The sequence below is a fragment of the Mus caroli genome, unplaced genomic scaffold (assembly GCF_978045245.1).
Source record: "Mus caroli unplaced genomic scaffold, Mus_caroli_1 scaffold_4, whole genome shotgun sequence".
NCBI classification, from domain to species: domain Eukaryota; kingdom Metazoa; phylum Chordata; class Mammalia; order Rodentia; family Muridae; genus Mus; species Mus caroli.
Window position 1 is genome coordinate 112,809,552 of NW_028227259.1, and position 12,160 is coordinate 112,821,711.

A 12,160-nucleotide genomic window follows, 5' to 3' on the forward strand; every position below is an offset into this window, starting at 1 on the left:
GGAGCAGGGCGGGGCGGAATGATCTGGTTAGTCTCCGCCCTAAAGGACAAGTTTGGTGAAAGAAGCCAGGATTACCCGGCAAGATGGAAACTGGAGGGGAAAAATTCCCTTTAAGAGGTAACTTGGATACAAGTGTGTGTGGCCTGTACTAGGAACCCGTTCGCAGTGGTAGGTGCGGGAAGTGGGTTTCTACTTCAGCAAAGTCTGCATTTCCTTAAAGCTCCTCCAAATTGTTGAAGTTGAGGCCAATCTGGAGGAGGAGACCGGGAACAGTTCCAAAAGCCTCCAATCTAGGCCTGTCACTAGACTCCTCCTAGAGGAGAAAGAGGCGGGGTGGAGGACGAGGAAAGGCTGAACCTAACGACACCATCCCTGCCCGCGAGTAGATAGATATCTTTCAGACTCTTTAATTTGCCCTTGTCGCCTGACTCTGGCCTAAAGCAGTTGACAAGAGTCATCTGACACTTGCCACTGTGTCTGGCCTGGCTGGTTCAAGAGAGGGCCAGTGTACCAAAAGCCCTATTCAGACTAGGGTGAATGAGTGATCAGCTGGTGAACAGGCTGTGCTGTGGAGGAATAGGGGGACTGGCCATGCAGAGGCAGGAGGTGGCTTTCTCTCAGTGAGGAGGCTTTCTCTCCTTCAAACACATCCGGATGATCTTGCCCTCAGGATTACCATTCCTTTTTGTTCATTTCTTGGGTTTAGGGATTTGAGTTTTGAGCAGGAGTTTCACTGTTGTAGCCTAGGCTGGCCTCAACCTACCAGTATTCCTGCTGTTTATCTTCAATATTGGATGGTACCACCTGTCAACTATACGGGTCTGAACAAGCTTATTGTGCGGTTCCAGCCTTTTGTGTGTTCTTAGTGGGGCTGTGTGCATGTCAGATGGATTTCCCCATTTGTAGGTGAAGTCCTGTCCAGTAAGGAGAAAATGAGCAAAACCTGGTGGTGCCCTGCAAGGGGCAGTCCCCCTGAGACCCATGATAAGGCCTGTGGTCCTTGCCCTCTTTGATGCCCTTTCCTTTCATATCTGTCTAACCCCTGCTTACCCTCAGGCCATAGTTCACACTCACTCTGAAGACCTAACCCCCTATGCCCTCTTCCTATGGCCTGGAGCTGCCTTGGGGTGGGGACTTTGATGTCTTGGCATTCTACCTGAGAGACTGAGAGGGCAGTTCAGACTTCTCTGTTCAGGGCCCTAGCTTTAGGTGGGAAGCTGCCTGTCACCAGCTTCCGGTTTAAGTAGTATCTAAGCCTATCACCAAATGGGACCATCACCACAGTTACCCCCTGTATTGTCACATCTCTAAATCTTTTGATCCGCCTCCATCCACTCTCTTAGGGCACTTGTGCTACGTAGGTGAGTTCAACAAAGTTATCAAGTGAAAGATCAGTACACAATCAACAGCTGCCTTCCTAAAACACTCTACCAATGTGGGAGATGTGGAAATTAAAACAAAAATTAAACAGTCATAATCTAAGTGTGGTTAAAGATAATACTCAGCAGCCAAGCTGTGGTGGCTGGCGCACACCTTTAATCCCAGCACTTGGGAGGCAGAGGTAGGTGGATCTCTGTGAGTTTGAGGACAGCCCGGGCTACAGAGTGAGTTCCAGGACAGCCAGGGCTACACAGAGAAACCCTGTCTCGAAAAAACAAAAACAAACAAAATATATAAAATACTTAGCTATAAACAGGAATAGCACCTATATGCTAATAATTGTACAATGCTTGTGAAAGAAACCAACAAAAACCTAGAGAAATGGACAAGTATACCTTATCCACATATTGAAAGACTCAGCACGTTAGCTAATATTAGTTTTCTCTGAATTGGCCTATAGGGCTAACGGGACTTTTATCAAGAGGTTTTTATACACACAGATTGCAAGAAAATATTTGCAAACCACACATCTAACAAAGGACTACTACATGGTGTTTTTCAAATCCAATTAAGGATATGGGCAAAAAACTGAAGAGAAAAAAAAAAAAACAAGTGGCAAATAAGGCTTAATGACTAACTTTATTAGCCTCCAGAAAAAATTGAATTAAAACCACAATGAGCTCTGGATCACCATCCAGGCGGAACACCTTTAATCTTAGCACTCAGAGATAGGTGAACTTGAGTTCGAGGTCAGCCTGATCTACACAGAGAAACCCTATCTCAAAAAACAAACAAACAAAACAAAAACAAAAACAAACAATCTTAGCACTCAGAGATAGGTGAACTTGAGTTTGAGGTCAGCTTGGGCTACACAGAGAAACCCTATCTCAAAAAACAAACAAACAAAACAAAAACAAACAAACCACAATGAACTAATACCATATTTTTTTTAGAGTGTTAAATAAAAGTACTGACGCCGGGCGGTGGTGGTGCACGCCTTTAATCCCAGCACTTGGGAGGCAGAGGCAGGCGGATTTCTGAGTTCGAGGCCAGCCTGGTCTACAGAGTGAGTTCCAGGACAGCCAGGACTACACAGAGAAACCCTGTCTCGAAAAACCAAAATAAATAAATAAATAAAAGTACTGACAATTCTAAATGCTGAAGTCTATAGAAAACAAGTTGGCAGTTTCTTGTAAAACCAAGAATGTAGCTATCATCTAACTCGGCCGAAGCAGTCACGAGTCTTTATCCACGAGAGAGAAAAACCTGCAGCAGCTTCATTTTGTGATCATCAAAGACAGTGTAAATACCCAGGTGTCCTTCAGTCAGTGATTGGTCGAGTAAACAGAAGTCTAGGCACCATGGAATATTACTTAGGAATGAAGAGCTAATACTACAGCAGCCTGGGTAGGCAGAGTGAGGGGTTATATACTGTGTGCTTCCATTTGTAATGGTTTGCTCTGATCTGGGTGTGTTTCCCAAGTGTTATTGTGGTAGAAGCTTTGCCCTCTCCACTCACTCTGGCTTCCTGTCTGCCTGTGTGATCACTCCCTCTAGTAATGCTCCCTACATTATTGAATTCGCCAATAGGTACTCACTAGCATTGAGATGACAGCTGTGCCAAATGTTTGACCCTCCAGCATTGTGTACCAAACAAAAGCTCTTTTCTGGCAAGGTTACCCAGACTCAGGCATTTCATCACAGCAACCAAAAACAAACCAACACAATAATTATATAACTTTTGTTTGTTTGTTTGTAAAGACGGCACTTTAGAACTGGAGAACTGATTAGTAGTGGCCCAGAGACTGGGTAGGGTGGAAGAGGGTGGATTTTGATGGTGCAACAGTAGGGGTTTTGTTGATGATCTCCTTCAGGTGGCCATGAAGGTGGACACACAGGGGAACACGTAAGATATAGCCATGTAAAGCTAAGTTCAGAAACAAGTAAAAGAGCAGGAACAAACCAGAGAGGCTTAGGGAGATGAGTGGGTGCTCACCAATGGCCTGTCAAGGCTGTGATGTCCAACGCTTGTGTTCTATGAGCTACCACCCTTAGGAAACAACAGAAAAGTGCTTCCCCTGCCACACCCCGTGTGTGTGTATGTGTGTGTGTGTGTGTGTGTGTGTGTAGTGTGTAGAATCTACAATTATTTCAACACAGCAAATTTAATTGTCAGAAACCCTGTGACATAGGACCTGCATTTGTTTGCAAATGTTGACTTTTTATACTTTCCTATTCGATGTAACCATTTTGCTTAAATTTCAACAAGTTACCATCCTCACACCTTAGAGAGAACTACATGTGGGAGATGTCCTTGACAATCACAAAAGGAAGCCTGGCATCTTCTTGGTAGTGATCTTCAGGGGCTTATCATTCAACCCCTACTCATGGTGAAGTCTATGTTCAGTGTCTCCCTCCATTTAAAGCCTACTTCTAATTTCTTCCACCATCTCAAACCAACATTCTTAGGCCAGTCTGTCTTCCCCCAGATAGTATCTTGTCAAAAATTAAGTAATTGCTGTAGTTGGAGCATGAGGCAAGGCCCCTTTTTTTCTGGGATGCTATCAGGAATAATACTCTCTGAAATGATATGCAGCCAGGAGCCCTGCCTGGTTATTTATTTAGTGTTCATCTGCTCTTCCCAGAGAGCATTGAGGATGTTGAGGGCCAGGGCTTCCATCTGTCTATTCCAAATGTTTGGGTAATGACTGACTGGCTGTATCTTGGAAAAACAAGGGTGGAGGAAAGACCAACCCTTCAGCTGTGGGGCACTCCTCCACCCAGGCTGTCAGGCACCCACATACAGCTGTGTAGAGCCTCGCAGAACTATTTGGTTCCAACAGCATGCCTCCCTCCTGTATCTATCCAGTGACTCACATGTGCCTCACTAATCTAATCAGGACTCACCTGCTTGAAAACCACACGTGATGCCCACCCCCAGCAGGGACCATGTCAGCATATCAGGATCCAGGCTCTCAGGTACCTCAAACTGATAGACTGTGACACCAACTTCATGGCCATGGAAGGCATCCATTTCTAGAATGTGAGCCTTTTTGTTTCCTTTTCAAGGGAGGTCTCTGACCACTGTTATGTGGGCTCTTCCTATAGTAAGGCCCCAGATGTCCACTTCTTCCCTTTCCCATCAAGCCCCAGAATTCTTAGAAGCTCCAAAATGGAAGCCAGAAAGTGTCTGTAGCCCACCACAGAACTGCATGGCTCCGGACCTATTAGTCTTTTAAAGAAGTGAAATCTTGGGCTGGAGAGGTGGGTCAGAGGTTAAGAGTACTGGCTGCTCTTCCAGAGGTCCTGAGTTCAATTTCCAGCAATGTCATGGTGGCTCACAACCACCTATAATGAGATCTGGTGCCCTCTTCTGGTCTGCAGACTTACATTCAGACAGACCGCTGTATACATAATAAATCTTTTTGAAAAAAAAATTTTTAAAAAGTGAAGTCTTTGGTTTTCTCATTTGTATGTGTAGTATTAGGAACTTTCTGCTTAAATGTGCTGTGAGATAGTATTGGGTTATCTGTGTGTGCTAATGAGGGTTGAACACAGATCTTTGTACAGACCATGCTAATCTCTCTACTATGTAGGCATACCATCAGCATCTGTAATAAAATCTGATGTTTACACTGTACATTTATCTTAGACGGAAACTGGTATTTAGTTTGTGTTAATATATCACATCCTTGCATATATAATGTCAGATGGGTCTGTCCTTTGTGCATATAGAAATGATTATCTGCTTTTCTGCTTACATGTGTTTAGGGGCTTCTAGTTTTCAAGAATTTGCAGATATAAAGTGTGTCTCTTTAGGGGTTGGAGAGACGGCTCTGCAGTTAAGAGCACATGTTGCTCTTGCACAGGGCTCTAGTTTGGTATATAGCATTTCCATGGTGGCTTAAACTATTTCAGTTTCAGGGTATACAATGCTTCCTTCTTATGACTTCTACCAACACCAGGCATGCATATGGTGCACATATATACATACAGGCAAAACACTCTTACACATAAAATTAATAAGATCATAATTTCTAATTATTTAAAAAGAGCATCTGATGTGGTGTCCAATGAGCACACGTAAAATAAGAAACTTGGAGGGTCTGGGTCTTAACCGTTCACAAGCCCAGCTCGCTGCCAGAGTTTCACACGTGTGAATGGTAGGGAACGCAAGAGTCCTAGGCACAAACAAAACATTTGGTACTCAAGGCAAAAGCAGCTGATTTTGTAATGGTTCCTCAGCTGGTCTGATAATGCTTGCATATACATTGGGGTGCATTTCAGGAGAATCCTGGTTAGAACAAATCTGCCATCCCCCAACCCCGGACTGCTGTGGCCTCCTTATCTCCCTTCCAGAGGGAAACCTGATTTATATTCGGAAATCTATGCCCTCTTTGTACCAGGAGCGAAAGGGCAATCTCCCCTTAGCCCTGGTAACTTCTGATCCTCATGGTTCCAAAGCCCAGTAAACAAACATTGCTAACCTTGATTAAACTACCCTATTGTGAGGACAGGGATTGTGCAGTAGCCTGAGGTGTTCATGGAGAGTGACTTCCCAAAAGGATCTAATGTGAACTGAGTATTGAATTCACTGTGTGAGCATGGCTATGTCTGTATAAAGTAAGCCCTGTGTGTGTGTGTGTGTGTGTGTTTGGGTGTGTGTGTTCTTTAGCTTTATTATTGTTTCCATGGGAGTAAATAAACAACACTTCATTATTTTAGTCATTTCTTAATATTTTGTGTGTGTGTATATACATATATATATGAACAGCTCTATTGAGATATAATTCACATGAAAGCCATTTAAAGTACCCAGATAGGGCCAGCAAGATAGGTTAAAGCCCATGAAGACCTGAGTTTGGTCCCAGAACCCATGTTAAAAATCCAGAGTTAGTGGTGTTTATCTGTAATCCCAGAACTTTGGAGTGATGTGGGAGGTAGACAGGAGAATTGGTCAAAAGTTCACATGCTCGCTAGCCTGAGGTATGCACTACAGCATAAACAAAGACTCTTTCTCAGTCATGTAGAAACAGAGAACTATCTCCTGAAAGAAGTTGTCCTTTGGTCTACACACACACACACACACACACACACACACACAGGACAGAGGAATAAAAAAAATGATAAAGAGAACAAGTTGGTCTAAGCATGGTACCAGCACCTGGAATGTAGTGGTGCGAGAATCTTCAGTTTAGAAGGTCATCTTCAGTCACTTAGAGGCCAGCCTAGACTACATAGAACCCTACACCCCAAAATTAAAAAATAAAAAGTGAAATGCACAAGTTTTAGATTTTAATGCAGTTACCACCCAAATAGTTTCACATCGTCACATCAAAGGATGCTAATGCTCATCCACAGTTGCACAGTCACTCTTTTTTAAAAAGATTTATTTATTTCTGTATGTGTGTATACTGTAGCTGTACAGATGATTGTGAGTCTTCATGTGGTTGTTGGGAACTGAATTTTTAGAACCTCTGCTCACTCCAATTAACTCCCCTCTCTCAGGTACACTGTAGCTGTCTTCAGACACGCCAGAATAGGGTGTCAGATCTCATTACGGGTGGTTGTGGCCACCATGTGGTTGCTGGGATTTGAACTCAGGACCTTTGGAAGAGCAGTCAATGCTCTTACCCACTGAGCCATCTCACCAGCCCATGCACAGTCACTCTTGACAACCATGTATCTGTCTCTGTTTCTATGGATTTGTCTGTTCTGAAAGTTTAATTTTAATAGTCATGTAATATATGGCCTTCTGTCACACTTGTGTGACTGACTTCTCCTGCTCATCATAACAAGTTCAGGTTTATCTACTTTTCATTTATTGTCAAATAATATTTTACTATAAGTATATGCCACATTGTATCCATTCACTCAGGCACTCATTCACTCATTGATTGATACATGGAATGTTTTCACTTTAGGAACACTGAAAATGTTGCCTCTCTGAGTACTTATATACAGGTTTTTGTGTCGACATTTGTCTCCATTTCAGCTAGTTCTGTATCTAAGAGAGGGATGTGGAGTCTCATGTTTATCTTTTTGTCTTGTTTTGTTTTGTTTTCCGAGACAGGGTTTCTTTGTGCATCATGGCCTGAACAACTACTGGACTCTTGGACTTTCCACTGAGAGACAACCTTTGTTAGACTAGCTGGGCCACAGCCTTTAGGCCACTATATATGTATAAATCCCATATGCATAGATTCATTCTATCAGTTCTGTTCCTCTAGAGAAGCCTGACTATTACACTGGGTTTGGTTCCCATTGCTCATACCATCTGTAACTCCAGTTCCCAAGTATCCAACATGTTATCCTTGGCTTCTGAGGACACTGCATGCACATGGTGCACAGACATACATGCAGGCAAAATACCCATAATACATAAAATAAAAAGCAATCTGGAAAAAAAAAACCAAACCACTTTGTCAGTGTTTGTACTTTCCCTATATACTTGAAAATATGCATCCTATATATTTTCTATTTGTTTCATGTGGGATTCTACATTATCTATTAGATACAGCTCATTGTTTTCTTTTTATACTATTTTTAATTGATTATTTTGGAAATTTCACATCATGAACCCCAATCACATTCACTTCCCAGTCCTTCCAGGTCCATCCCCAACCTTGTGACCTCCTCCCAGAAGAAGAAGAGGAGGAGGAAGAGGAAGAACAAGAAACAAGTCCAGTTTGTGCTGTCCATATACCCACTGAAGCATGGTCAAACTCCCAGTGGCCACTCCTTTAAAGAAAACTGAGTCCTTCCACCTGCACTCCTACCAGAAGCCATTAATTGTGGAAGGCTACACTTCAACATCCTTATCACAATTTTTTAAAAAATATTTATTTAATGTATATAAATGCACCGTAGCTGTCTTCAGACACCAGAAGAGGGCATCAAATCCCATTACAGATGGCTGTGAGCCACATGGTTTCTGGGAATTGAACTCAGGACCTCTGGAAGAATTGTCAGTAACCACTGAGCCAACTCTCCAGCCTGCTTTATTACAATTTTTAAGAGTTCTCTTCAGTGGTTTTCTATCTAGGGTGTTACTTCTTTTGGGGGTGTCTTAGTTAGGGTTTCGTTGCTGTGAAGACACATCATGACCACAGCAACTCTTTTAAAGGACAACATTCAACTGGGACTTGCTTACAGGTTCAGAGGTTCAGTCCATTATCATTATGGTGGCAAGCATGGCAGCATCTAGGCAGACATAGCACTGAAGGAGCTGAGAGTTCTACCTCTTGTTCCAAAGGCAGCTAGGACAAGACTGGCTTCCAGGTACTTAGGAGGAGGGTCTTAAAGCCCATACCCACAGTGATACACCTACTCCAACAAGGCCACACCTACCCCAACATATTTTTCTTTTCAATTTCTCTATAACTTAATTGTAACTTAGCTGTTAACGGTGCTTTGTTTGGTTTATTTTTGTTTCATTTTGTTTGAGTGCATATAGTTATGTGTATGCCATGGCATACACGGGGAGGTCAGAAGACAACTTATGGGATTCCATTATTTCCTTCAGTCATTTGGCTCCTAGGTATTAAATGTCAGACTTGGTGGCAAACACCTTGATCCACTGAGCCATATCACTTGCCTACTCGGGGATTTCGCTTTGTACTGCTGGGAATCAAACCCGGGCATCATACATACTAATTAAGTGCTCTGCTACTTAGCTACATCCCCAGCTGTCTTTTTATTTTGTATTTTGAGATATGATCATACTAAGTTGCTTAAGTTGGCCTTAAATTTGTCTTTCTCCTGGCTTTAGAAGTATTATAGGCCTGTGCTCCCAGACCTGGCTTATTAGATTTATTTATTTACTTATTTATTTTATGTGTGTGAGTACACTGTAGCTGTCTTCAGTCACACCAGAAGAGGGCATCGGATCTCATTACAGTTGGTTGTGAGCCACCATGTGGTTGCTAGGAATTGAACTCAGGACCTCTGCAAGAGCAGTCAGTGCTCTTAACTGATGAGCCATCTCTTCCAATTATTAGATATTTTTTATTATGGAAAAGTTCAAAGAAAAAAGGAGTGATAAGGAGGAAAAGAGGGAGAAAGAAAGAGGAGAAGTGGAGGGAAGGAGGGAGGGGAGGAGGGAGAGAAATCCAATAATGATCAATTAATGGCAAATTTTGATTTGTCCATATCCCTTGCCATTCTGTTCTTCCACCTTGTCCTGAAGGAGTCTCAGAGGCCATATCATTCCCCCCACTCCCATGGGATTTTAGTATTTATCTATAAAAGTTGAAGCCACCTAAAACACAACCACAATGCCATTATTATATAAACATATACCATAACACCATTGTTTATATTATCTTAAGATAGGTGTTAAATCTCTGATATCACCAGATGCCAAAACAGGACCCACACATCTGACTGCTGCAACATATGCTCCATCTGGCTTGGTTTCCTTGATCCACCAGCAGCTACTGGAGCTGCTCCCATAGGAGGGACCATAGCTGCTTTTCTCATATCCATCACCAACCAGATTTTTAGCTCCACATCTACTTTGCAGGTCCAGAACTGCTTTTGTACACCACACAGCTCTCCAATGCCATTTCTGGGTGTGTTTTGAGAGACTGTTCTCTTCCTGAGGGTCAAATTCTCTTTTGTGTCTCTGCCCACCAGTGTTACTAGATGTGGATGTCACACCTGTCCCTGAGAATTTTCACCATAAGCAGTTGTAAATGCTTCTGTGCAATTAGGTCACGGTGTTTTATCATAGCAATATCACAGATAAGACCAAATCACTGGGCTGGCGAGATGGCTCAGCAGGTAAGAGCACTGATTGCTCTACCAAAGGTCCTGAGTTCAAATCCCAGCAACCACATGGTGGCTCACAACCACCTGGAATGAGATCTGACGCCCTCTTCTGGTGCATCTGAAGACAGCTACATTGTACAATATTAAATAAATTATTATACAGTGTATAATAATAAATAAGTCTAAAAAAAAAAAGACCAAATCACCAAGCACTTCTGTCCCCTCCAGGTTTCCTGGCTTTATCGGGCTGGACAGAGAAGTCTTTTTATCTTATCCCACTGCTAGAAGCCTCCTGGATATCTCTAGACCACCAGAGCTTTCTAGTGATGCCTTCCTGGTGGACTTCAAGATTCCTCACCCTCTCCTTTTCCCCAATCTTCCCCAACTCTAGCAGTTTCCAGGGAGGACTAACAATGCTAGGCTGAGAGCTTTGAAGAACTGTACAGATCAAGAGCCTTTACCTAGGCATGTGTATTGGCTTCCCCTAAGATTCACCCTTCTTTCTCTGGGCCCAAGACCTGGTTTCCTGATGTGTCTGTAAATTGACATTTGGCTTATTTGTCCAGTGTGTTAGTTGTTTCGGTGGGAGGGCCATACAGCTTTTGTATACTCATGCCTATTTTGCAGTGAGGGCTAGAGTCTCCATTTTCCATGCTTTCAGCCACTGCCGGTAAAGCAGCTCCTCTATGGTCTTGAGGTGCAGGTGCGTAGTGTGCCCAGAGGCATCAGGAGAGCTGTGCAGTGTATGAGTGAGCACAAGAACAACAGCAGGGAGTAGGAGGAACTAACCACAAGACAGGACCTGGGAGGGGTTTTACTCTTTTCTCTGCAATTGGCTGCCTCACACACTGTACCCAGGCTCTATAGGATTCTCTCAAGACAGCTAGGGGCAAGAGAGCAATCCAAGAGGAGAACATAGCTAAGTTAAATACTGCAGGGGTCACAGAGGTCGTAACAGACCTTGAATTTAGTTCCAAATGTCTTGGAGCCCTGGGTCCAACATTTGTTGGAAGGCAGGGCAAAGCCTGACGGGCTTAAGAGAGAACTTGCTTAGACATAGAATCATGGAGTTAGAGAGACGGCTCAGCAGTTAAGAGCACTAATCTGGGTTTCATTTCCACATGGCAGCTAAAAACAATGGTCTTTAACTCACTTTTAGGGGGTCCAATACTCCATTTTAGCCTCCAAGGAAACTGCACACATGTGGTACACAGACATGCATGCAGGCAAAAACACCCATACAATTAAAATAAAGATAATCTTTTGAAATGTTTTTTTTTTTTAAAAAGAGATATAGGGTCAGTTCATTCTGTTCTGTGTTAAGACAGCAGCCTAGGTGGGTGGGTGATGTGAAGACCATCATTACAGAGAACAGAGGGTTTACCAAGTACCCCAGAGAGGCTAGCTGGAGACAGATGTAAGGAAGAAGGCATTCCCTCCCCTATCATCAAACTGAGTACCATAATTTCAGGTTTCTTCATTTGCTTGGCTGAACAAGAATATATACATGTACCTGTGAACTTAGTATATTACTAAATAAGACAGTTACATGATTTCAGGTCTCTTCTAGTTTCCAGAAATCTGGTTTCTGTCCTAGGTAAAGCCACTGGGTGGGTTTTGAGCAGGGAATTTCCCCCAACTAATGCTTTATAAAAGCCACTATTTTGTGCTGAAAGTAGTCAGGGAGCAAGGACAAAACACAAGGATACTAGTTGAAAGCTATCTGCTCACCTAGGGATACAGGGCGAGGATTGGGGAAGGGACACATAGCTGGATTCTAATGTGTCAGCTGTTAGTTAGAGGAAGACTTCAGTGCTGGAAGGTGGGGGCTTAAAGTGGGCAACAACTTTTAGGGGAGACCAGAGGTTATGTAAAGCTAGAGTTCTCTGAAGGTATCCCCGATAGACACAGAAGCAAGGTCTGAATCCTGGACCTAGAATGACATCTGAATATGGTCTTACCTAAGGCATGACAAGCCCACTTGAAAACAAGAGGTTTAAGGGTCTAG

General features: G+C 43.0%; 1 long non-coding RNA gene across 1 annotated transcript; it reads left to right on the forward strand.

Annotated features, from left to right (window-relative positions):
• The first annotated feature begins 45 nt into the window (after positions 1–45).
• LOC115031103 (uncharacterized) lies at positions 46–7,777 on the forward strand. The gene is made up of 3 exons (XR_003836689.2): positions 46–117; positions 4,281–4,359; positions 7,454–7,777. It is a non-coding gene; the product is annotated as an uncharacterized LOC115031103 (long non-coding RNA).
• Positions 7,778–12,160: the final 4,383 nt, after the last annotated feature.